This window comes from Dromiciops gliroides, chromosome 3 (genome assembly GCF_019393635.1).
Source record: "Dromiciops gliroides isolate mDroGli1 chromosome 3, mDroGli1.pri, whole genome shotgun sequence".
NCBI lineage: Eukaryota > Metazoa > Chordata > Mammalia > Microbiotheria > Microbiotheriidae > Dromiciops > Dromiciops gliroides.
Window position 1 is genome coordinate 281,609,671 of NC_057863.1, and position 24,446 is coordinate 281,634,116.

General features: G+C 39.1%; 1 pseudogene; it reads right to left on the reverse strand.

The window, feature by feature from the left end:
• Window positions 1-5,876: 5,876 nt before the first annotated feature.
• Window positions 5,877-24,338, reverse strand: LOC122747476 (annotated as a pseudogene).
• Window positions 24,339-24,446: the final 108 nt, after the last annotated feature.

Consider the following 24,446-nt stretch of genomic DNA (forward strand, 5'->3'; position numbering starts at 1 on the left):
GAGGGAGAAAAATTTGGAACTAGAAATCTTATAAAAACAAATGTTGAAAACTCTCTCTACATGTAACTAGATAATAATAAAATACTTTCATGATGAAAAAAGAAAAACATTGGTCTTATCACAATAGGGATATAAATACCTTGTCTGTTTCTCCATGGTTACACGTTCACCTCTTTTCAGTAAAAAATAAATTTACTTTGCCTTTAAAAAAAAAGAAAAAGAAACTTACTCACAGTGTGTGTTCAATAAATAATTCATAGTCCCCCAAAAGATGGAAGTACATTCTCAACTGACCATTTGATCTCACATTTCTTTATATTCCATTTATAATGATCTATCCTGTATTATTTTATTTATCTTTGTACATGTCTTCTCACCGTACTACATTATTTTGTAAGCAACTTCATGGCAGGGACTACATCTTATCTTTATGCCTCCCCAAGCACTTAGCTCAGTGCAATACACATATTTTGAGATTAATACATGTTTGTTACATGAATGAGTGATTTTGATAGCCCTAGCAAGGACTCATGATCAGAGTAGGGGCTGAAGTATACCCCCATATTGGCTCTCATCATACTATTTAAGGGCCCAAGAAGAAAAATCAGAGTGCAGAGAAGGGTAGTTCTCTAATCTTATAAACTTATAAACATTATATAATATATTTCCTTGTCTTTAAAGCTCATCTGCTTCCCCCAATGCAATTCAAGCAGTGTCTTCTGAACACAGTAGCTATATAATATTTGATGAATGAATACATTTATAAATAAATGAGAGAAATAGTATAGTTCCAATTATGACCCAAGGAGTTCTTGCAAGATTTAGGCACCTAAAGCTGAAGGATCTCTTGCAACCCTTGGAAGTCACAGGATAGCAGCTACAGTGAGACCCTCCTACCTCCTTCAAAGTTCTACCGATTCCATAAATATCACATATACATGGTGAAATTTTCTGTTCTCTTGCTCATTTTCTGAGCTTTTTTGTATCTCCTTGGTGCTTTCCCATAAGGACATGCATACCAACTTATATGAATAGGAAAAGCTTTCTGTACATTCTCCTGCCTCATCTCATTTCTTCCTACCTTGTACACAGTAGATAATCAACACTTGTTGAATGATAGATTGTGTATCATTTTGCATGAATATAAATGAATTGTTAAAAGGTAGTAGCCTGGGCTCTAAAATGGAACTCAAGAGTTATTATTTATGGAGGGTGAAAACTTCTATTCTAAGTGGTGGATATAGGCCTGAGCTTTGGCATTAGAAAGGCATGATTTCACATCTGGAATCTGACACATACTATGTAACTGCACACAGGTCATTTAATCTTTCAGATCTCAAGAAACCCTCTAAGCCTTTCGGTTAAAGATGAATTTCTGATGTGCTTTGGTGAAGGGAATATCCACATTATTAGAAGTTCCCCACAGTGATAAAATCACAAGTTCAGATAAAAGATCTCACTCAAAGCTCACTACATTTGCATGTAATACACACTTTCAACTAGACCTTCTAAGGGATGAAGATATGCAATTTATTGAGGTTTAGTTGTTCACGTGAGACAACATATAATGCAAAAAATGAGATAGTATAGGCAAAATAAAGCATGCAGACTTTAAGGAACCATAAAAAGCTCCATCATGATGATGATGATGTTTGGGTCTCAGTGAAAAAATTAAAAAAAGTTAGAGTCATAGAGAGACATTACAGGCAGTTATTTCCATTCTCCTGTTATAGAAATACAACCCAATGAAGTAACCCCCGTAATGTAAGATTTGGAAAGGTGTTTATTTTTTCCCACTTATTTAGAATTTTATTTTCCCCCCAATTAAATGTAAAAAAATTTAACATCCATTTTTAAGACTTTTAAAATGTTTTATATTTATTTATTTATTTATTTATTTTTTTGGTGGGGCAATGAAGATTAAGTGACTTGCCCAGGATCACACACCTAGTAAGTGTTAAGTGTCTGAGGCCAGATTTGAACTCAGGTCCTCCTGAATGCAGAGCCAGTGTTTTGTCCACCGCCACCTAGCATCCATTTTTAAAAGTTTGTGGTCCAAATTTTCTTCTTCCTTCCTTCTCCCCTTTAAGAACACAAGTATTTTAACATAAGTTATACATGTGTAGTCATGTAAAACATTCCCACACTAGTCAAGTTGTGAAAGAAAACAGACAAAAAAACCTAAAAAAAATATGCTTCAATCTATAGTCAGACACCATCAGTTCTTTCTGTGGAGATGGATTACATTTTTATAAGTCCTTCAGAGTTGTCTTGGATCCTTGCATTGCTGAGAATAGTCAAGTCATTCACAGCTGATCATCTTACAGTATTGCTGTTACTTTATATACAGTACATCTCACTTTGCATCAGCTCATGTAAGTCTTTCCAGGTTTTTCTCAGAGCATCCTGCTCATCATTTTACAGTTACTATTGCTAACTGAATTCCCCTCTATCCTACTCCCTCCCCATGTCATTTACTCTATTCTTTATTTATTTTCACCCTTTCCCTCCTTAATGATGTTTTATTGCTTCTGACTTCCCCCTCCCCCAATCTGCCCTCCCTTCTATTACCTCCCCCCTCCCCTTATCCCTTTCTCCTTCGACTTTCCTTCAGGGTGAGATAGATTACTATACCCAATTGAGGGTGTATATTATTCCTTCTTTGAGTCAATTCTGATGAGAGTAAGGTTCATTCATTCCCCAGCACCTCCCCCATCTTCCCCTCCACTGTATAAGCTTCTTCTTGCTTCTTTTATTTTAGAAAGGTGTTTATTTTTGAAAGAATTTCACCAGGAACTGTAGCAAAGAAAACAGTAGTGCCAATTGGGTTACCAGAATTACTTTCTCTACAGGAAACAGAATCCCATGGTAAACACCACCAACTCAGTCCTAGCCCCTCTAGGGTGTGTGTTATTCTCCCAAAGACTCCTTCATTGGATTTCAGAATGGAAAGACTAAGTACAAGTCCTTCATTTTGCAAATGAGGAAACTGAAGCCCCAAAAGCTTAAGTAATTTTGATGACTTTATCATCAGAACTGGGTTCAAATCTTTGTTCTGATATTTACTATTTTGTCAACTTGGACAAATTAATGCTACCTGTCTAAGCTTTATTTTCCTTATATATAAAAAGAAGGGCTCCTCAATTTTATGATTAATTAATGTTTGCTGATCTGGATTGAATTGAATTGGGCAACTAATAGAGTGGATTTCAGGGACCATGGTGGGTAGGAAAGATAGAAGCTAGAAGGTATTGTGCCTCAAATCAAGCAGGATAAATGGCCTACTAGTAGAGCTGTCCCTAAATTCAAGGATAGAAAGCTTTTCTAATTGGAGAAGACCTGTATGGATTTAACTCAGCCAATGTTGTCTCCATTCCAACATTAATACTGATGTCAGCATTCCGAGCTTTCTTGGAAGTTATAGGTTCTCTCTCAAGGATGTTCTGTGCTCACTGGGTTAAGGCTTGTTTATGTGGTCTGTTTTCCTTGGCACTGTTCTGAAAAGTCAGACCGCGACTGAGCCTTAGCTTTTTCCTGTACCATCTAGTGCCCAAGACGCAAAGGCAAATGTTATATCCTCAAATACAATTGAAGCTTCTATTTTCTCCTGTTGTATAAATTTAAAAGAATTCTCTTGCTAATCATTTCCTTAGCATATATGTTTAAAGTTACACACAATCCTGGGAGTTATTGATCTTAAACATAGTTCCCAAACTTACTGGACAGCTATTAAGGTACACAGGTTTTTATGTCAAGTATTTCTGTACTTTTGTGTAGTCAGATGAGTATGGACAGATAGGATTAAGACATGTACTCTCCATCATCATAACAACAACAAGCATTTATATAGCACTTTAAGGTTTGCCCTATGTCATCTGATCCTGGTAAAAACCCTGAGATGGGTGCTGTTATTATCCCCATTGCACAGATGAGGAAATTGAGGTTGAAAGAGGTTAAATAATTTGTCAAGAGCCACATAGCCATTAGGTATCTGAGGTAGGATTCCAATTTAGAACTTCCTAAATCCAAATCTAACACTCTATCTGTTGGACCACGTAGCTGTTCATCTGGAAGGGAGAAAGAGGGAGGAATATATAGTATAATCCCTGCGTCAGAAACACCTCTGCCATAAAGGATTAGGCTGCTTTTCAAAGATGCCACCTATCTATTAGCTAGAGGTCCCACCCAGAAATCTGGAGAAAGCTCTCCATTGGACATCTTGGTAGGCAGGCCCCAGCTCCTCCTCTTACAAAACATGATTGCCAAACACTGTCAATAGGAATGTTATTGACGAAGCAAAAACTCCAATGCAAATAAGACAATCCCAATAGTCCAAACTTCCACAATACCCTATAATAAGAAATCCTGGTCTTATAATACCTGGGGAAGGTTTGCTTGTGTTGGATTTGAACTCACAAAACCATAGTTCTAGAAAGGACCTCCAAGGCCATCAAGTTGACCCCTCTCATTTAACAGATAAGGAAAATGGGTATCAGGGAAGTTAAGCAACTTGCTCACAAACAGAAAATATGTGCAACTGTGGGCCTTGGAAGATTTTGGTATGAAATGGCAAACTCCAAGTGGACCTTTGGTCTTTCCCCCACCTAATGAGAATTTCTGGCATCAGGAAGAGCTAGGGAAAACTGATGGATCTCTTAAATCAAGCAAAATAAGCAGTTTACTTGAAGGAATGTCCCTAAATTCAAAGAAAGAAAGCTCTTCTGATCTAAGATCTTCAATTGCAATTTAGCAGCATTGGTCTGGGGCTCTATGTTTGTTCAAAGAACATGGAGGAAGTAGAAGGATGGGCTTATGAATTCAATAAAGTGAGTTTGCTCCTGGGTCCCTGCCTCTCTTTTAAACTTTGTTTACTTTCCTAACTAGACCCTTGAACATTGTTCTTAAGTTAGGCAAGTCCAACTTTGAAGGCACCCTTGCCAATTGTGCTAAATACCCATATGCATATATGTGTATACATACATACATACATACACACATACACACTTTTGAAATCAGAGGACCACAGTTGAGGTCTTAATTTTTCTAGAGTGACATTGGGCAACTTATTTAAAGTCACTGGGCCTCAATTCCTTTATCATAAAAAAAAAAGTTGCATTAGATGTCTCTGACGTCTCTTCGAGATCTAAATCTATGATGCTAGGAGCCTACGAACATCTACAGTAATTCTTACAGTTGACATACTGTAAAAAGGTCCAAACTTGGTTTTATTGTTTGCTGTGCATTCTTCTCCTGCTGAAACCTTTGAGAACTTCTCACTGATTAGTTCTTTCTGCCCTGGACATTTGTCAAGCATTTCTACTTGCCAGGTGCTGGGCTAAGCACTGGGAATATACACCAAAAGAAAGTCCTTTAGATTATAATGGAGAAAGATAATACATAAAAGGTTGCTAAAAATGGGACCTGGGGGTACATTTGTTATTCAGGCATGCCTGACTCTTCACCACCCCATTTGGGGTTTTCTTGGGCAAAGATACCGGGGTAGTTTGCCATTTCCTTTTCCAGCTTATCTTACAAATAAGGAAACTGAGGCAAACAGGGTAGAGTGACTTCCCCAGGGTCACACAGTTAGTAGGTATCCACGGGGCAGATTTGGAAGATGAGTTTTCCTGACTCCAGGCCCAGCACTCTACACCACTGAGCCAGCTAGCTGTCCCTTACTGCTCTGGACACTGCAAACCATTCACTGAACGAGGTTAAACTCTTTTTCCCTATTGCATTTAAATCCCTATTCTAAGCATGTTCTTTTTTTGTCTAGTAACTGGGTTACATAACAAATGTATTTTCAAAGGAACTCCTTCCCCTTTCCCCCTTCCCTTCTTCTCCTCCTACCCCAATTCGAGAAACTATTTTCTTTTTCATGTGTCTACATGTCTACACCTCCTTCTCCCTCCGTGGTGTGTGCTGGGAGGTTCCCAGCTCCGGAGGAGCGGATGCTGTGCCTTACTTAGCTCCTCTAGAAGCGGCTTGCTCGGGTAATTTGAAGAACTCGGTGCCATCCGCTGGAAGAGAGCTGAATTACAACGAGCAAACAACTAAGTACGCTTAGTGATAACAGCGAGAAGGGGCTGGGAAAGACAGCAATGGTACCTAGAGTGCTGCCACCTGCTGGGAGCAGAGGAGAACTGCATGAGAGGAGTAGATAAGGAAAAGAGATGGGGAAGGAACATCAGGAGGGAGGAGGGTCTGGTGGCATAATTGGGGAATGGACAGGGAGCTGTAAGAAGACATCAAGACAGAATAGAAGTAAAAGATTGTAGGGGAACATGGATTTGGGGGATCAAATCCCAATAGCCAGAAAACAAAAATCAAAACAAAACAAGAAATTACTAGCTGTGTGACCCTAGGCAAGTCACTTAACCCCAACTACCTAACACCTCCCCCCCCCCCCCCGCAAAAAAAAAATCCCAATAGCATCCCTCTCCTCTTTGAGCTATACTGTTATAAATCACTAAGATAGTACAGATCTCTGGAGGAGCAATTACAACAATTTATAAAGTGCTTTAATGTGAAACAAGCCTTTAGATGCATTTTGTTGTGCAATCTTTGCAATAAGCCTGTAATCACTCTCTTACACATAAGGAAACTGAGGCAGAAAGAGGCTAAGCAAGGTCACATAGCTCTAGTAAGTGTCTAAGGCAGAATGTGAATTTGTCTTCCTTGAATCTCTGTCCATTGTCCTATTGATTGCCACCACTGCCTTGGTCAAAAGACTCATGTGAGGTATGGCTATTTTTATTAACTTATAGATAAAACTTTATGCTCTGTAGAATTGTGTGGTTATTATAAGACAGAGGTGTCACACAAGTCTCCACAACACTCCCTGCTGTCCAACCAATAAAATTGGGAAATATTGGGAAATTGGGAAAAATTGGGGCAAAAATACAATAAAACATAGGTAATATTAATATATAGTTTTCTAGGTCAACATGTAGTCTGCAAAGTTCCTTGTATATGATTTAGTGGCCCTCTTTCTGTGTGAGTTTGATACCACTGTTTACTCCTCTTGGGGAGTTCCAGATATTAAAATACCCAGATCCCCTTCGTGGGGACAATAAGTCAAAGAAGTGAGAGGAACCCCGAGTGTAACTCGGGCTTTTCATGTCACAATGGAGCCTCTGACATAATGATTAAAAACAAGTGGTTTAAATAATAAGAAAATGTCTAACTTCCTTCCAGCTTTAAATCATGTGACTCTTTGGTTTGCAAGGGCAATGTTTTTCAGTCCCTGTTAGAAGACTGATTTTCTTCCTGACCAGCACAATAGCTAAATGATAAAAACTTTTTTTTGTTCCAATCCTTAACACTGTGATTACCTTTACTTCACAATTACTGAATTTTTGAGTGATTCAGTTTGTCTAGTTTTTTCCCCCCTCTGTGACCCTGGGATGATAACAGATCTACTCCCCCAGGGATGGTAAAGCAATTAATGATTGCTAAATGCTTGGAAAACACAAAAGACCTGCTGTAAATGCTAACTGTTCTTGCTGCCTTTTGGTGTAGCCCTATAGTAATAAAAAAGGATCATAAAACTTATCTGCTACAATAGCTTGACTTTTTAAAAAACTAGATTAAAATTACAGCCTGTTTGTTCAAGGCAACAAGAGACATTTTAGAAGTCCAACCAGCCATTTTCTTGAGTAGATTTTCCTGATAACTTAAACATAAAATGATTGTATGGATGTTGGAAATATCCCCAGTGAGATTATAACTTCAAGACCATTTGGGGTTTTAATGACCAGTCCCTGCTTAAACCCAATCCGTATTTCTTTCCTGCAATTGACATACTATCAAATCTTCTGTCTGTGTATGTTGGTGAATTTTTGTGTAGGTGCCACATGTTTGCAAACCCCTACCTCACAGTGGTGTTAGCACAAGATTAAGTAGACACATATTGACCAAGTGACCTTGGATTATGTAAAGGCAAAAGTTGGATTGGCTAGTGATCTTCAGAAAAACTATATGGTCAACTGAAATCAGTGGACATTTTCTAGTATTGTAGTTCAAAGGAGTCAATACCTTCAATTCCCCAGAGCTGGAACTATGGAAGGTTACCTGCAGGCCTGGCCACTCTGGGAAGCCGGGTTACTTTGCTAGCCAATGAGGAAGCTATCTTTTAGGGCTATCTTCAGACATGTCAAATACCTATATACAGGGAGTCATTCAAGAAGTTGACCTTTTTAATATGCTCTGAGATTTATTGGGGATTCTGTGTTTTAGATTTGCTAGTTCAGGAAACCAAAGGAATATTTGAGACCCATACTGAAGAAAAGACATATTTTATTCATTTAGGTTTTAGAGCCTGGACATTCATCTTTCAAAATGTTCTGCATTCCTTCCTTGTCTCCCTTCCCCTCAATTTGCCCTATGATTTGACAAAGTGATCTTGGCACCTGACATTATCCCTTAACTTTATTAAGTGAGTGTAATTAAAAGTTATTTATGTTTAATTATTTGCTTATCTGCGTCTTTGATTGTGCTTTCTCTTTTCATCAATATTGGTTATGTCTCCTTTTAATCAAGGTGACTAAATGGTAAAGAGATAAGAGATTTAAAGAGAAACTGACACATCAACTTTGCTAAAACCCAAACCACTTTTGAAAAATCAAACACTGTTCTCTTTGTCCTTCCTGACACTCAACAAGATTTCTATTATAGCATTAGAATGGCTTGGGGTAGATGTGCTAAATACATACTAAGTATGGATTAGATTACTAATCAATATAACAATGTAAAAATACAGATACATTCTCTAATCATATTACCCAAAAGAAAATTCCTTTATAAGTGTTTTCAAACTGTACTTATGCCTACAGTTTTGACATCATATTTATCTCCAAACATCACTCTCCCCATTTCCCTAACAAGCAAACCTTTCCTAGTTATAACAGAGGAGACCTATTCTACTATAGCAGGTATCTGCTATAGCTATCTAAGAAAAGCTAATAGCTATCTGTTGCTATTCTACCCTGATAACCCTTAAGGTTAGAAAATGCCTGATCCTTCTTACTCTTCTGGATGATACTGAAACCCTGGGTGCCCAAGTGTAATCCATCCCCTTCGTGATCTAACAGACAGAACACTGGACTTGGACTCCAGAGGACCTAGGGAGGAATCCTGCCCCATGAGTGACCCCTGAGCAAGACATTTGACCTCTCTGGACCTCAGTTTCCTCATCTATAAAAGAGGGGGTTGGACTCTCAAAGGTCACCACTGTATGATATGATTATGGATTTGAGTCAGATTAAACTCTGAGGATGGGGTCTGGAAGGTACCCAGCCCTGCCCCAGTATAGTTCGTTTAGAAGTTTATTGCTTGTCAAATTCTCACTGTCTCCTTTAAGTTTTATTGCCAATTAACAGTATTTTTACTTCTGCTCAGTCTCCCCACTTGTCAGCTACATATTAGTTTTGTCTGCAATCCATCATGTGTCAGAACCCCAGTCCCTGTTGAGTGGGTCAGGGAGTTAGCCCACCAATTCAATACTCAGGACTCAAGAAGAAAGGACGGGGCTCGGCACAGGATGCAGCAATTGAGTTGAGACCAGATGTTAAGTGACATGTCTCTTTTTCTCAGAGCAGAATCCCCTTGGCCCTAGGGTCCCAACAATGTGTTATTCTTTTATTCTTTATTCTATTTCTTTGACTTCCCAACATAACCAAAGATAAATTTTAACCCTGTCATCCTTAACAATGCTGAAGCACCTGAGTGACTCTTCCTGTTATTCAGGTTGAATATCTTTAGAGACAGGGGCCCGGAGAGGGGAGTCAGTGGGAACTGTGAGATCTGAAACATCTGACTGTCACTCCCCTGTTTCCTCTTCCTTTGGTTTGACCTTGTTCCCCCTCCCCTTTTCCCCCTTGCTCCTGGAACACGTTTGCATGTCTCCATACATTGATCAAGAGCTGAACATGCACCCTGGGTGAGACAGGATTGGATGTTAGATTGTGAGCTAGACCTAGTGTGCGTGGGGACTTCCTCTCTGACCAACATTCCCATATAAGGTAAAGGCATGTATTAGCTGGCGCGGTTCAGGTATTGAACTTGCCCATTCCTATGGGAATGTAATAAATCTGTCTCTGCTTGACTTGGTGGTCTCCTCGAGTTATTTGGGTAAACTGAGGCAGTTTGCTACATACACCACTAACTTTAAATCTATGAGCCTGTGACTTCCCCTCCCATTCTTTGATTCTCATCCATCAACCCTACCCCTCCAATGCCACTGTGCTCTTAGGACCTACCATTTCATAATTAGCAAAACACTTCAACATTTTTGAGTTCAAAGGACTTGCCTTTTCCCAGATGGTACTGCGTTCCTACCCATTATTTCCAATACAAGCTATGTCATACTCCCTAATACCTGGTCCAGGAGTAGAAGTCCGAATACTCCTTGATCACTATTGCCAAGTACAAATTCTCTCCTTACCATCATTATTATCAACTTCTTTTCCCTGAATTTATTGGGAAAGTTTATATTTTATCATCTATTACACATAATATCGTATAATACACATACACACATACATAGTTTGTATATATTTTGTTATATACATACATGTCTTTATTTATAGGTGCACATTTATATATACATGTGTGTATCTATGCACACATACTATATACATATATAAACAAACACATAAATATGTATGGTTATTCTCATTTTTAATGTGTATTACCCTATTAAAATGGATGGCTTTTTCTGTGCCTCTACTTTGCAGGGTTTTTAGCAAAAAAATTAGCATTATACTTTGTCAACGGTTTTTCGGGCATCTGTTGATAAATCCATGTAATTTCTTTTCTTTTGTTTTAATGTGATGAATTGTTTTAATTGTTTACCTAATAATAGACCATTCTTGCATCTTTGGAATAAAGCCAACTTGGTCAGAGTATATAATTTTTTGTATATAATGCTGTCGTATTTTTGCTAAAATATTGTTAAATATTTTTGTTTCATTTTTCAGTGATATCACTTTACAGTTGTCTTTGTTTTATTACTCACTGATTTAGCATTTTGACAATATTTGACTTATAAGAAGAGCTCAGTAGAGTTTTCTCTTTCATAATTTTTGATGACAATTGGTGTGACTGGAAATTAATTGTTCTTTAAACATTGAATATAATTCACCTGTAAATCCATCTAGACCAGAGAGTGTTTCCATTATAGTTTGTTCAATCTCATTTTTTAAAGATAATTTTATTTAAAGTCTCTATTTGAGTTTTTAAAAGTTTATGTATTTGTGTCTTGTAAATAATAATCCATTTCCTGTAAATCCTGTTTTGCTATTATATAATTATGTGTACAGGGCACTGATCATTCTTTTTATTTATTCTCTATGTTTTGTGATTGCATTTTGTTCATTTTTATTTTCCTCTGTCCTTTTTTATCAGATTAGCTTACGATTAATACTTTTGTTAGTCTTAAAATAAATTGCTTTTAATATTGTTTAGAATTTGTTATCTGTTGTGCCCCATTTTATCTAATTCTCATCTCACTTTCAAAATTTCTTTTTTTGTACTTGTTTTTGGTTTACTTGATGGTTTTCTATTTTTTGAAAATAGTATACTATGTTCATAAATCATCTCTCTTTTGTTAACACATTTTTTTCCTCTTAGTACTTTGTTAATTATGTCCCCAAAATTTCTTTTGGTTGCCTTATTGCTATTGGGGTTTGTTGTTGTTGTTGTTGTTGTTCAGTTGTTCAGTTGTGTCAGACTCTTTGTGCCCTTCTGGATGATGCAGTCCATGGGGTTTAGTGGCAAAGATACTGGAGTAGTTTGCCATTTCATTAGCCAGTGGATTGAGGCAAACAGGTTAAATGACTTGTCCAGCATCACACAGCTAGTAAGTGTCTGAGGTCAGATTTGAACTCAGGTCTTCCTGAATCCATGCCCAGTGCTCTATCTACCAAACTACCTAGTTGCCTTTTATTTTGTTAAATTAATTTTTTTCAAGTTAATAAACATCCAAAAAAAGAGATTATTTCCATATACAAAGTAGAACAGAAAAATAGGATTGTTCAACATGTTACTTTCAAAGTTGTCTTGGTTATCTCCATCTCATTCTCTACTTCCTTCTGTTCTCTTTTGTGCTTTTGAAAAAGTCCTTAAATGCCCCTTCCCTTCCCTTCCCTTCCCTTCCCTTCCCTTCCCTTCCCTTCCCTTCCCTTCCCTTCCCTTCCCTTCCCTTCCCTTCCCTTCCCTTCCCTTCCCTTCCCTTCCCTTCCCTTCCCTTCCCTTCCCTTCCCTTCCCTTCCCTTCCCTTCCCTTCCCTTCCCTTCCCTTCCCTTCCCTTCCCTTCCCTTCCCTTCCCTTCCCTTCCCTTCCCTTCCCTTCCCTTCCCTTCCCTTCCCTTCCCTTCCCTTCCCTTCCCTTCCCTTCCCTTCCCTTCCCTTCCCTTCCCTTCCCTTCCTTTTTCCTTCCCTTCCTTTTTCCTTCTTTCCTTTCCCTCTAAAGTACTATCTTCTTTTTCTTTTGGCCTCCTCTCTCACTATAAAGTCCACTCCTAACTCCCAGACCCATTAAAGAAAGAAAAGCATAATCATTATAGCAAATAAACATACTCAAGCAAAACAAATTCACATTTTAGGTTTCAGTGTTTTATCAGAGATGGATAACACAAATATTCCTCCATTCCATATATTTTCTTTGAATTTTAATTGCAATGATTTTATTTGTGTGTTTTTTAACTTATAAAATTAAGTTGGTTTCATGTTCTGTCATGTGTTTCATGAGGGACAGAGTAGCATGATAAATAAAAAGCTGGCATTAGAGTCAGGAAGACCTGTGTTCAAGCCACATCTCTGACTCTTACTTGCTGCTTGACCTCATCGAAGTAATTTAATCTCCTATCATCCCAGGCAACTTTCAAAACCTATAAATTGGAGAACCATTGTTGATTTGTATTGGTAGAGGGAGTTTGTTAACCAGGAGCTCCCTATACCTGTGGTCTCCAAAGGGGGTGCATCCCAGGTAGTGCATGAGATGATCTGAAAAATGGAATAAGAATTTGTACCAACTATGGGGCTGTGTTGAGGGGTCACGACTGGCATGTGGCTACTGTCAGAGCTCTGTGAGCCTCAGACACCTAAGACATTGGTGACTACATGGGACAGGGGCAAGGAGAGGATGTCTGAGTCTCTGGTCATTGCAGAACTTCAGTGTAGGAAAGTAGGTACTATAAGTACTAGGTGGTAAAGTTCCTACCTTCCCCCGTTGCTCTCCAAGAAAATGTATGCTAAATCGAAGTTTTTCACGTTCTTTAGAGTTGTTTTCATCTCTGTTTTAATTAGTACTAATGCTATCTCTGATAAACATTTGATCATAACTGCCCTGCCTTATATGCTTCATTATTTGTCACTGGTTCTGGCTGGAAACTCTGAGGGTTTTACCCTCTCAGACTGATTCTTTTATGAAGGCAAACTAGGCCATTTTTTGCCTTGATTCTTATCTAGCCTTTAATCACTGAATGGGCATTGCTTTATACAAACTGAGAGCTGGGAAAGACCTTAACTTCAAAAGGCCAAGGTCTCCCACTGCATCCTGGACCATTGCCAGAGATCTTGTCCTATGTCTTGCCACTAGACTCTGATGACTCTGGAGGGTGATGACTGCACAGCTCTGCCTCATTTAAATCCGAATGACTTGCAGGTCAAGACACCATCCTCTGGATGTCACTGGTCCTTTTCAAGAAAGGACAAACAACAATTTGTGACCAGGAAGGTGCAAAACAGGGAGGAACAGTGGTTGGCACATTGTGTGGGTGGGGAGGGAAATGAAGAGCATACACCTTCCCTGTCGGACTTTGTTGGTGGAGGGAGGCATTTTTTTTTCTCCCTAGCTAAGGGCTCTGGAAGAGAATCTTAGGAGAATCCAGGACTGGTGCTTTATCCACTGCACCACCTAGCTGCCCCCAAAATAATGATTAATAATGTATTTCTTGGGGGGACCCAGAGAATTAGTTTTTCAGTCCTTTCTCCCCCCCAACCCCCTCTAGAAAGTCCAGGGGAACAAAAGAAATGAAGAATAATTCTTTTGTCTAGCTAAGTGAAGGACAGATGAGACCAAACCACACCTAAATAATGGACTTTGCCTTAAGCAACTTGAGTGAGGGTCTTTTGCATTTTTTTTCCAAATGTCAACCAATGCAATTGAATGATGCTCACCAATTAGCTTTGATCAATGTATAATGACCTGCCTCTATCAAAAGAGGATATAAAATCTCTGAAGATGTCATTAGAGGTTTTGAGTTTTAGAGACTGTCTTGACTCTCTCTTTTAGGATAGCATATCTCCTGTAGGTCTTCTGAACTCTTTTGGGTCTCTTTGAGACCGCATGCTGTCTTTCTGTCTTTTGGGACTTTTCTTCTGTTTGCGCTGCTAACTGGCATGTTGAAGCTCTCTCCCTGCTTTCTCTACCACACAGCCTGAGACGATGAAAAGTTAGGGAGACACATTGTCAACCCTTTACTGGTATATAATATTAATAAAATAATATGCTTACCTAAAATTGACATCAATAGCAATAGTAATTATTTCAAAAAACACATGACAATATTCTAATACTCTGATGGATCTGTGACCTGGGTATTCTCTCATCTCATAATCTACCTGTTCCTGTCTATTTTGTGCTGGTCTCTTCCATGTCCTTCCATGAATCCACCATAGAGGATCCCTTCAATGTGTAGGGTCTCTTCTTCTGTCCTCTTGTCATGTCATGGCATTGGATCAGATTGTCCATTGGATATCCCTTGCTTTTGCCACATGGGTAGTTCATTCTTCTTTCTGGTTATGCATTTCTCTAGTGATATACTTTACATGGCTTCTGCTGCATGCCTCTTTCTAATTTGTAACACATTACTACTACTACTCCACATCTGCCATATGCCCCTACACATTGCACTTTGGGTGATTCTTTTTGAAGACTGCATCATACCATAGCTCACAACATCAACAAAAGAATATTGATGGTAAAAAGATGGTCCTTTGTTTCAGAGAGAAGACTGGGCTCATTAAAAGAACTGTCCAATTTCCAAAGGCTATCCAAACCTTGTTTTCTTTTGCTCAATTCTGAGCCAAACCCAGTCAATCTGCAAAATCTGGCCCAGATGCAGATATTGAAGTACTAGCTATATGGATTGACTGGTTTTTGTTTGTTTATTTTCGATCAGATAAGAAATTCCCTCTATAGGGGCAGCTAGGTGGCACAGTGGATAGAGCACTGGCCCTGGAATCAGGAGTACCTGAGTTTAAATCTGGCCTCAGACACTTAACACTTACTAGCTGTGTGACCCTGGGCAAGTCACTTAACCCCAATTGCCTCACTAAAAAAAAAAAATCGCTCTATTAAGGCAGATCACCAACTGTTCTAGATTTTATATTTTTTAGAGAGTTTCCTAGAGGTTATGAAAGTTTAAGTGTCTTATACAGATTCATACAGATGTTTCATAGTTGGGACTTGAACCCAGGATTTCTTGACTCTGAGCCTAGTTCCCGAAATACTATGTCATATTGTCTTTCTTGCCCATTAATAATCAATAAACAGTATGAGACAACAATCTAATGGAATCTATTAGATTAAATAGAACTTTTGAAATTTTGCTTCCAATTTATTTTTTTAAAAATCTATTAGATTCTTTTTTTTTCTTTTTTTTTTCTTTGCCAGTGAGGGGCTAATTATGAAATCAGGAAGATCTTTCCTGTTCATGAGAATATAGACTTGTTGGGACCCTTTCGTTTTTTGGAATCAATCAGGATGATTGATAGGTTTATTTTCTTCCTCGAAAGCCTGGCCTGCCTCCTTGGAACAAAACAGAACTGTGCAGAAGTTCGGGAAAAAGATAAATGTATTCTGGCCAAAGCAGGATGTTCTTCCTATCTCATGGGTTTGGCTGGCCATTAAGGAAGGAAGTAAATATTACTGGTGGTTAAGCAAGCAGCTGACTTTAATGTCTTCTTTGTTTAAAACGGTATATAAGTCTTCACTGGGAAAGTGGTCTTTGGAATCTAACCTGTCTGGAGAAGACCTTCTGCCCAGGACCTTTCCTAGTCAGAACTCTGGAAGCTGTGAACCGGGATTTCCTAGTTTGAAATCCAGATGTTGGTGCTTCCCTGATTTGGTGATATACGCCTTTTATTACTGTAGTTGTGATTGGAATTGTTATTGTGTCTTTGTTTCTCTATTTCTATGCTTCTGAAACTTATTGTACTTGTCTAATGCACTATCCTATAATTAATAAAGTTCTTGTAACTCTAGAAGTGTGAGTGTGCTTATTATACCTCGCAAATCTCGAATCTTTTACAATACAGCAGGGCAATGAGAATTAAGTGACTTGCCCAGGGTCACACAGCTAGTAAGTATCAAGCGTCTGAGGCTCTGAGGTCAAATTTGAATTCAGGTCCTCCTGAATTTAGGGCTGGTGCTTTATCCATTGTGCCACCTAGCTGCCCCAAATCTAGTAGACTAGACCGGAAACCTTGGAAATGTTAAAATACTTTCTGCAAAGTGAATATATTAAAGTGTTTCCTAAATCAAATATCTTATTCCTAGATTCATATTTTTACTTGACTCCAAAAAATAAAAAAATCAGTTATAATAAATTACTGAGAATTCTATATTTTATCAGAAATGATGATTTCTGTATTTTGTTTTTGTTTGTTTGTTTGTTTTTTTGGTGAGGAAATTGGGGTTAAGTGACTTGCCCAGGGTCACACAACTAGTAAGTGTCAAGGGTTTGAGGCTGGATTTGAACTCAGGTCCTCCTGAATCCAGGGCCAGTGCTCTATCCACTGTGTCACCTAGCTGTCCTGATTTCTGTATTTTGAAGATAATTACTTGTATTATCCATATCCCTGGGCACTCTAAGGATCCCATGTTCACACACACACACAAAAAATGGGTTTAATATTGGAAGCCTGAACCAAAGGAAGAAATTTTCTTTCTTTGATTTTTGTCCTCTTTACCTTTCCCCCTACTCCCACCTCCATGCTAGAGGGGAAATACTCCAAAATAAAGCTTAGATGTAGCTCATGTTTAGGTTTACTTAAAAGTGAATAATAGAGGGGCAGCTAGGTGGAGCAGTGGATAGAGCACTGGCCCTGGAGTTAGGAAGACCTGAGTTCAAATCCAGCCTCAGATACTTAACACTTATTAGCTGTGTGACCCTTGGGCAAGTCACTTAACCCCAATTCCCTCACCAAAAAAAAAAAAAAGGGAATAATAGAGCTCTAACAGCTGTTCAGGCATTCAGCATACTAACAACACATCAGGAATGGGACTTCATAGAAAATTATTAAGACGCAAAGGACTGATAGAAGCCCATGATCAGATAGAGAAATACAAACAGCACTCAAATAGCCCATTAGACTCCTCCCATACTGTGAGTATACTTTGAAGGGGCTGTGGGCCCCTTGCCAGAGGGACTCACAGCAATAGTCATGTTGGAAAGTTTGAGATCTCTTCACAGAATCACCAAATTTCACAGTTGAGAGGCGGCCTTAGCAGCCACCTAGTCCACTCCATGCGTGAAAATCATCCCTACTAGGACATACTTGAGAAGTGGTGATTCAGCCTCTTCTCCATGACCTCAAGAGAAGAGGACCTCATCACCTCTTTAAAGGTATCACTCTCCACCTTTCTACAGCCCTAATTGTCTAATGACATCTGGGCTACATTTTCTCATCGCAGCTCCCCCAAGGAGGAATAGGGGATTCCCCGCATCTTGTTTCTGCCCTCTCAGGCTAAACAAAAAAATGCTAAACCCCTTGTCCACGTCAGGCTTTCATATATTTAAAGATAGCAACTATGCTCCCTGAGCCTTCTCTTCTTCAAACCAAACATGCCTGATTCCTTCAACCCATCTTCATTTGACGTGACTCAATACCTGGTACCACCCTGACTGCTCTTCTCTGGACACTCTCCAGTTTATCAATGTCCTTTTTAAACTGTGGCACTCAGAACAAAATATATAATACTGCAAATAAAGCCTGAAGAGGGCAGGGTACAGTGGGATCATCATCCCTCTATTCAGAGAAGCTATGTTTTTCTTTTTTCTTGTTTAAATTTTTAAAACATTTTTATTTAAAGTTTTGAGTTCCAAATTCTATCCCTCCCCCCCAAGACTGTAATTATGTAAAACATTTTCATATAAGCATTTTGTGTAAGAAGATTTGAATAAAAGGAAAAAAGAGAAAGAACATAAACAATAGCATGCTTTGGTCTATGTTCCACCAATATCAGTTCTTCCTTTGGAGGTGGATAGCATCCTTCATCATTAGTCCTTTGGGATTGTTTTGAATCATTGGATTGCTGAGAATAGCTAAGTCATTTACAATTCTTCATCAAACAATATTGCGTACAACATTCTCCTGGTTCTGTTCACTTCACTACATATCAGTTCATTTAAGTGTTTTTAGGTCTTTCTGAAATCACCCTGCTTGTCATTTCTTATAGCCAATAATATACTATTACAATTATATTCCATGGCTTGTTCAGCCTTTTCCTATTGATGGGCATCCCTTTGGTTTCCAATTCTTAGCCACCACAAAAAAGAGCTGCTATAAATATTTTTGTACAAATAGGTCCTTTCCCCTTTAAATCTGTGCTTTTCTTAACACAGCTCAAAATTATATCAGTTGCTTTGGTGGTCTCCTCAGTCTACTGATTCAGATTGAGTTTGCAACCCCTAGAAAACCCTAGATCATTTTTCAGGATGACTGGTATTTAACCATGCCACCCCAATCTTATATCTGTGAAGTTGATTTTTTTTTTTGGAGCTAAATGCAAATCATTACATTTTCCCCCTATTGAGTTTCATTTCATTGGATTTAGCTTTACACTTCAGCCTAAGATCTTTGTGGATCCTGACTCTACCATGCAGTGTGTTAGGTGTTTCTATTACCTGTATATCATCTGAAAATTTGAGGACTGTAGTTGGTTTTGGTCAGACCCTGATGCCAATAGTACTGTAACGATTGGAATGCCGCCACCTGCTGGAGACTTACTATAGGAAAGCTCAGCCATGAGGAGAAGGCACCTGAGGGCAAGATATGTGGCGTTTCTTTGGCATCAGGAAGTGACATTTGCTTGTGGGAGGAAGAGGGGGTGAGCCTGGCTCTCTCACTCTCTTTTGCCAGGATTCTCATGGAGAGCGGAGCAGAACTGTAGCTCCCCGAGATAGATAGGTGAATTCTAGGTCTCTTTCTCTTTCTCTTCACCAAATTCTTATTCTCCTTAATAAATGCTTAAAAGCCTAACTCTTGCTAAAGCTTATAATTTATTGGCGACCACTCATTAGATATTTTAGACAGACTAGCTAGAATTTTACCCCTTACAGTACCAAGACCTGAATGCTCACAAAGTTCTAGAATGAAGCAGTACCCCAAAGGCTTTAACTAAGTGGGAGAAGGAAAACAAAGCTAAAAGGGGGAAAGTCTAGAAAAACAGGATTATAAACTAGGAGAAGGGGACAGCCTAGCGACATCTAGCTCAAAATCATGTAGACCTCTTCTTGACAATTTCCTAAGCTACTCCTAGAGCTGACTTGGGATCTATATTTTGGGGATAAAAACAATTACATGGAGGAGAGTGTCTTTGTTCCTCTGACCTGGTGAGATCCTCACCTTATGCAGGCTACTGCTTTTAGGAGCTGTGAGGGTGTGGGGAGAGAGAGACAGACAGAGAGAGACACAGAGATGGTAAGAGACAGAGACAAAGGAAGGTAGGGAGAGAGAGAGAGAGAGAGAGAGAGAGAGAGAGAGAGAGAGAGAGAGAGAGAGAGGGAGAAAGAGAGAGGGAGAAAGGAAGGAAGGGGAAAAAGATGGAGAGACAGAGAGAGTAAGAGAAAGACAGAGAAAGACAGACAGAGACAGAGATAGAGTCAGGCCATGCAATCAGTTCTGAATCCATCTAATTTTATTATCTTCCAATTCACCTCTCTCCATTTTCCACATGTGTGGTAGGAGATACTTTATCAAATGTTTTATTGAAGTTTGTGTCAAATATACAGCATTCCTCTGATTGTTAGTAAATTTGTCCTCACAAAGAAATAGATAAATAAATGAATAGGTAGATCAATCAGTGAATAAGGTTAGTTGACATGACCTGTTCTTGAGGAAGTCATATTTATTCTTTGCAATCCCTATTTAATTTTCTACATGTTCACGAATATTCTCTTTAATGACTCATTCTAGAATTTTCCCAGGAAGATGATAGTTTACAGTCTTCTTCCCTTTTATGGAAATTGGGACATCTTCACTTCTCCAATCTTTTGGTACCTTTCCTGGTTTCCATGAACTTTCAAATATCACCGACAATAGCTCAACAATAGTATCTGCCATTTCTTTCAGGACCTGATGGAGTAGTTCATCTGGGCGAATTGACTTGAATTGATCATGGGCAACTACGTACTGTTTAACTGATCTTGGATATCAGTTCCCTGTTAGTCATTTGCTCTCATTTCTAGTGCAAAGGTCTTTCTGCTTGGAAGAGAAAACAGAAAGAAAATAAAAGCAGAGCAGTTCTGTCTTCTCTGTTTTCAGTTCTTGTCATCCCATCCACCCCATACAAAGGTCTTTTACTTTCTTTGATCCTCCTTTGTCTCTCAACAGAGCTAACCAAAAAAAAAAATCAAACCTACCACCCTTTTCATTGTTTTTAGCTTGCCACCCAAGCCTCAGCTCATTCTGAGATTCAGTACCTCTGACACTATTTTTAAAGGACTATTTGATGCATCTTCTGTTACCTGCCCTTGTTTCCATTTTCTGTACTTTTCTTGTAAGGACTTAAGTTAATTAACAAGTTCCCTGTGCATCTACATCAATCTCTTCAGACAAATCACATTTCCCTACTAATTTCATATCTTTTTTTCTCCTCCTCTCCCAGCCACCCCCCTACCCACCGCATGGTTTTAGTACTGCTTCATCCTTTGCTTGACAATTGTCTTCTTTCTCCAAGAAGCCTGCTGCTGTTATTCTTTTTTTTTTGGTGAGGCAATTGGGGTTAAGTGACTTGCTCAAGGTCACACAGCTAGTAAGTGTTAATTGTCTGAGGCCGGATTTGAACTCAGGTACTCCTGAATCCAGGGCCCGTACTTTATCCACTATGCCATCTAGCTGCCCAAAGCCTGTTGCTGAAGAAATCTCATTCTAGGAAGCCAAATCCTGAATTCTCCCATGTGGAGAGAAATTGATGTGAGCTGGTGTTACTGCCCAGGAAATTGCCCTTCTCTGGCTAAAAGGATAGATTCCAGTTATCTCCCTGCCTAGGGAATTCAATTCAAACCCCCCTCTTCTTTACAGAGGAGTAATCCTGCCCTTGAACTCTATGGCCACATTGTCCATTACTGCAGAACCTAAGTCCTCACTATCCATCAAATGCTCCTGGAGGAGGGAAGAAGAAGAAATCCTTTCTCTCTAGCCTAAAAGGAGGGTCATTTTTGTATACTCTGGTTCAGAAGCTTAAGAAAGAGGGAACAAAAGCCAATCAGCTCATTTTTAGAGGAAGGGTGGCTCTTCAGATAACATCTTTGCCCTATCCACTCAGTTGCCAATCACTTTGGAGGTACCTCACTGAGAAACAATCAGAAGAGTTCCCCGTGTCCTCTCCACAAGGTGTCATGGGCATATGTCTACTTCCATGGGGGTGCCTTTTGGACAAAGGATCACATGCTTTAATCTCCACAAATTGATTGGAGTTGTCAAATTAATTAGGGGCTCACTTGGTCACATTTCTTTAGAACAGCCACTGAAATTATCCGAACTGCAGAATTTAGGATTGATTCTGCTACTCTGCCATTAAGTTCAATAGTACCTTTGTTGAGGAAATGCGTTCTAAGCCATACATGCAAATTAAGCCATGTCTTTGAGATGTTGTCCTTTATCAAAGTGGGCCTCTATAGCTTTAGGAGCTGAATAGTTCACAGGGAACAGCAACCATTTAAGTTTTGTTTTGGGTTTTTTTTTTTTGTCCTTGTAAAACTTTATTTCTGCTATTTTTACCCTGATTGGAGAAAGTGATTATACTTCATGAGAAAATGGTTTACAAATGACAAGTGTCCGAGATCTCACCTGCTCTACCATAAAGCATGGTCTACTGCTGACTAGTGGTCAGAGACCCCAACTGATGACAAATACCCCAAAGGATTAGAAATAGATTTACACGTAGTTATTGAAGAAAGGCTGAGAGAGGGAGTCTTGGAATGTTGGGAAATCTTTCCAGCTACCACTCAAAAGGGACTACTTGGTTAGCAAAACAGTGGATACAGATCAGGTGGAGTTATTCAACATAATGAAGATGCTGAAGAGTCAAAGTGGTTTTGTACATCCAGAAATAGGCCCACAAAATACAATTAGGCCTTGTCACAAATTGTAATCTTCCAATTCTTGAAAGGCTGTAGTCTCAATAATAACCTACAAGTCTACTTTGCAATGTTTACAATGAAAACAAAGTTAGTCCCAGAGTTGATGGTACGTACATATGTACAGATGTACATACACACACCCCAAAAGACTTCAAAGATTAGTCTAACATTATTAACAAAAGTATATGAGAATAGCCAAAGAAAAATGAATTCAATCTACAGATTTTGTTTCTGGTCAAGTGGCGGTATTTTCAATTACTTCTATGAGACTATTGATCACAATGTGTCTTGTCAGAAAACTATATCACTGTGGTTTTTTTTGTTTTTTTGACTGCCCCTTCTTTTTCACAGTGCAGACTAGCAACATGATCAGAAATAAAAAGAATGAATGAAGTTTTTCAATAATTTAGTTTTGCTGATTAACTGTTCTCAGCCCAGTGAATGTCAAGATGCTTCAAAGTAGAGGATTTTACTTAGTCCATTAGTGTTAGTCTTTGATTTGCAAATTGCTTGCAATAGATAGAATTCAGAAATCTCCCCCCCCCCCAGGGGCAATGGGAGTTAAGAGATTTGCCCAGGGTCACACAGCTAGTAAGTGTCAAGTGTCTGGGGCTGGATTTGAACTCAGGTCCTCCTGAATCCAGGGCTGGTGCTTTATCCACTGCACCACCTAGCTGCCCCAAATGCAGAAATCTTGATCCACAATAGGTGGAATGCAGAAATCGTGATTTCCCCTATTCATCTTCTACCAGCTCTATCCCAATCAATGTTAGCTTTCTAAACAAACCATGTACAAACATAAAATCTGGAATATACTTTAAAATAAATATACATTATAGTTTCTACATTGCGAATCAGGCTTAAAAATGAGGTAATGAAACTCAATTGATTATATCTTTTACCATTCTGGAAAGGGCTTATTTATGTGATGCTGAAAAAAAGAATATTCCTTACTCTTCTTCGAATGCCTTTTTTATGTTGACATGCATAATTGTGTAAAAATTCCTTAAGCTTTGTCTATCATCCCAGTTGCTTCCAAATCAAAAGCTTTTTTTGTATTCATGTTCTTAGTACCCAAACATATACCTGAATGCCTCAGGCAGTGAGGTGGTCAAATAAGGCTTTCCTCATTAGCAACCTGTCAGCCAGCCAGAGGAGAAACTTTTGACTTCTTGATATGCTCTGTGGTTCCTTCAGTTTCAATATTATAGGAGGCATTGGAATTTTTTTTTTTTTGGTGAGGCAATTGGGGTTAAGTGACTTGCCCAAGGTCACGCAGCTAGTAAAAGTATCTGAGGTCAGATTTAAACTCGGGTTCTCCTGACTCCAGGGTCGGTACTCTATCCACTTCGCAGGCATTGGAATTTCAAAAAACTCCTCACAGAAGGGCACAAAGGGCAAGAAGCCGGTGTAGAACAGGCCAAGAACGAGCAGAACACGTTGTAGACTGAAGAGAATGGGGATATCTGAATTCTCTTTGTGACACTTTTCTACAATTTCATATTTGGCATTGCCCCCCACCGTCAAGTGTTCTCGTTTGGACTGAGTTACCAACTCTGAAACCTTCTTAATCAGCAGATTGTTGTTGATTTTGATATCAATGTTTACTGGAGTGTGAGGAAAGACCTCAAAAAACCCCCTTCAGTAACGGAATGCGTTTGTCTTCTCCCTCACTTTGGCTTCCTTTTTGAAATGTTACCGGCAATCTGCCGAGGTCAGGTGGGAGTTCACAATACTTCAGGTCAGAGATGTTTCCATTTATTCCAGTTGATCTCTTCAGATTCCCATCGTGAGACTGGGTAAATCGCCGCCGAGGACGACATCGCAGCCGTTTGGGTGCAGGGGGCTGTCTCTTTCCGGTATGGTCCTCGTCCTCTACCCCGCGGTCTTGTGAGGTAGGCGGCGAAGGCAGCAGCACCAAACAAGAGACCCGGCAGTTCCGTGGGCTGATCGGGGTCTCAAGCATTTAAGTTAATTAGTGAGTTCCCTGTACATCTATAGCTCAATTTCTTCAGACAAATCACATTTTCCTACTAATTTCATATCTTTTTTTCCTTTGAAGCTTCTGAGTCCT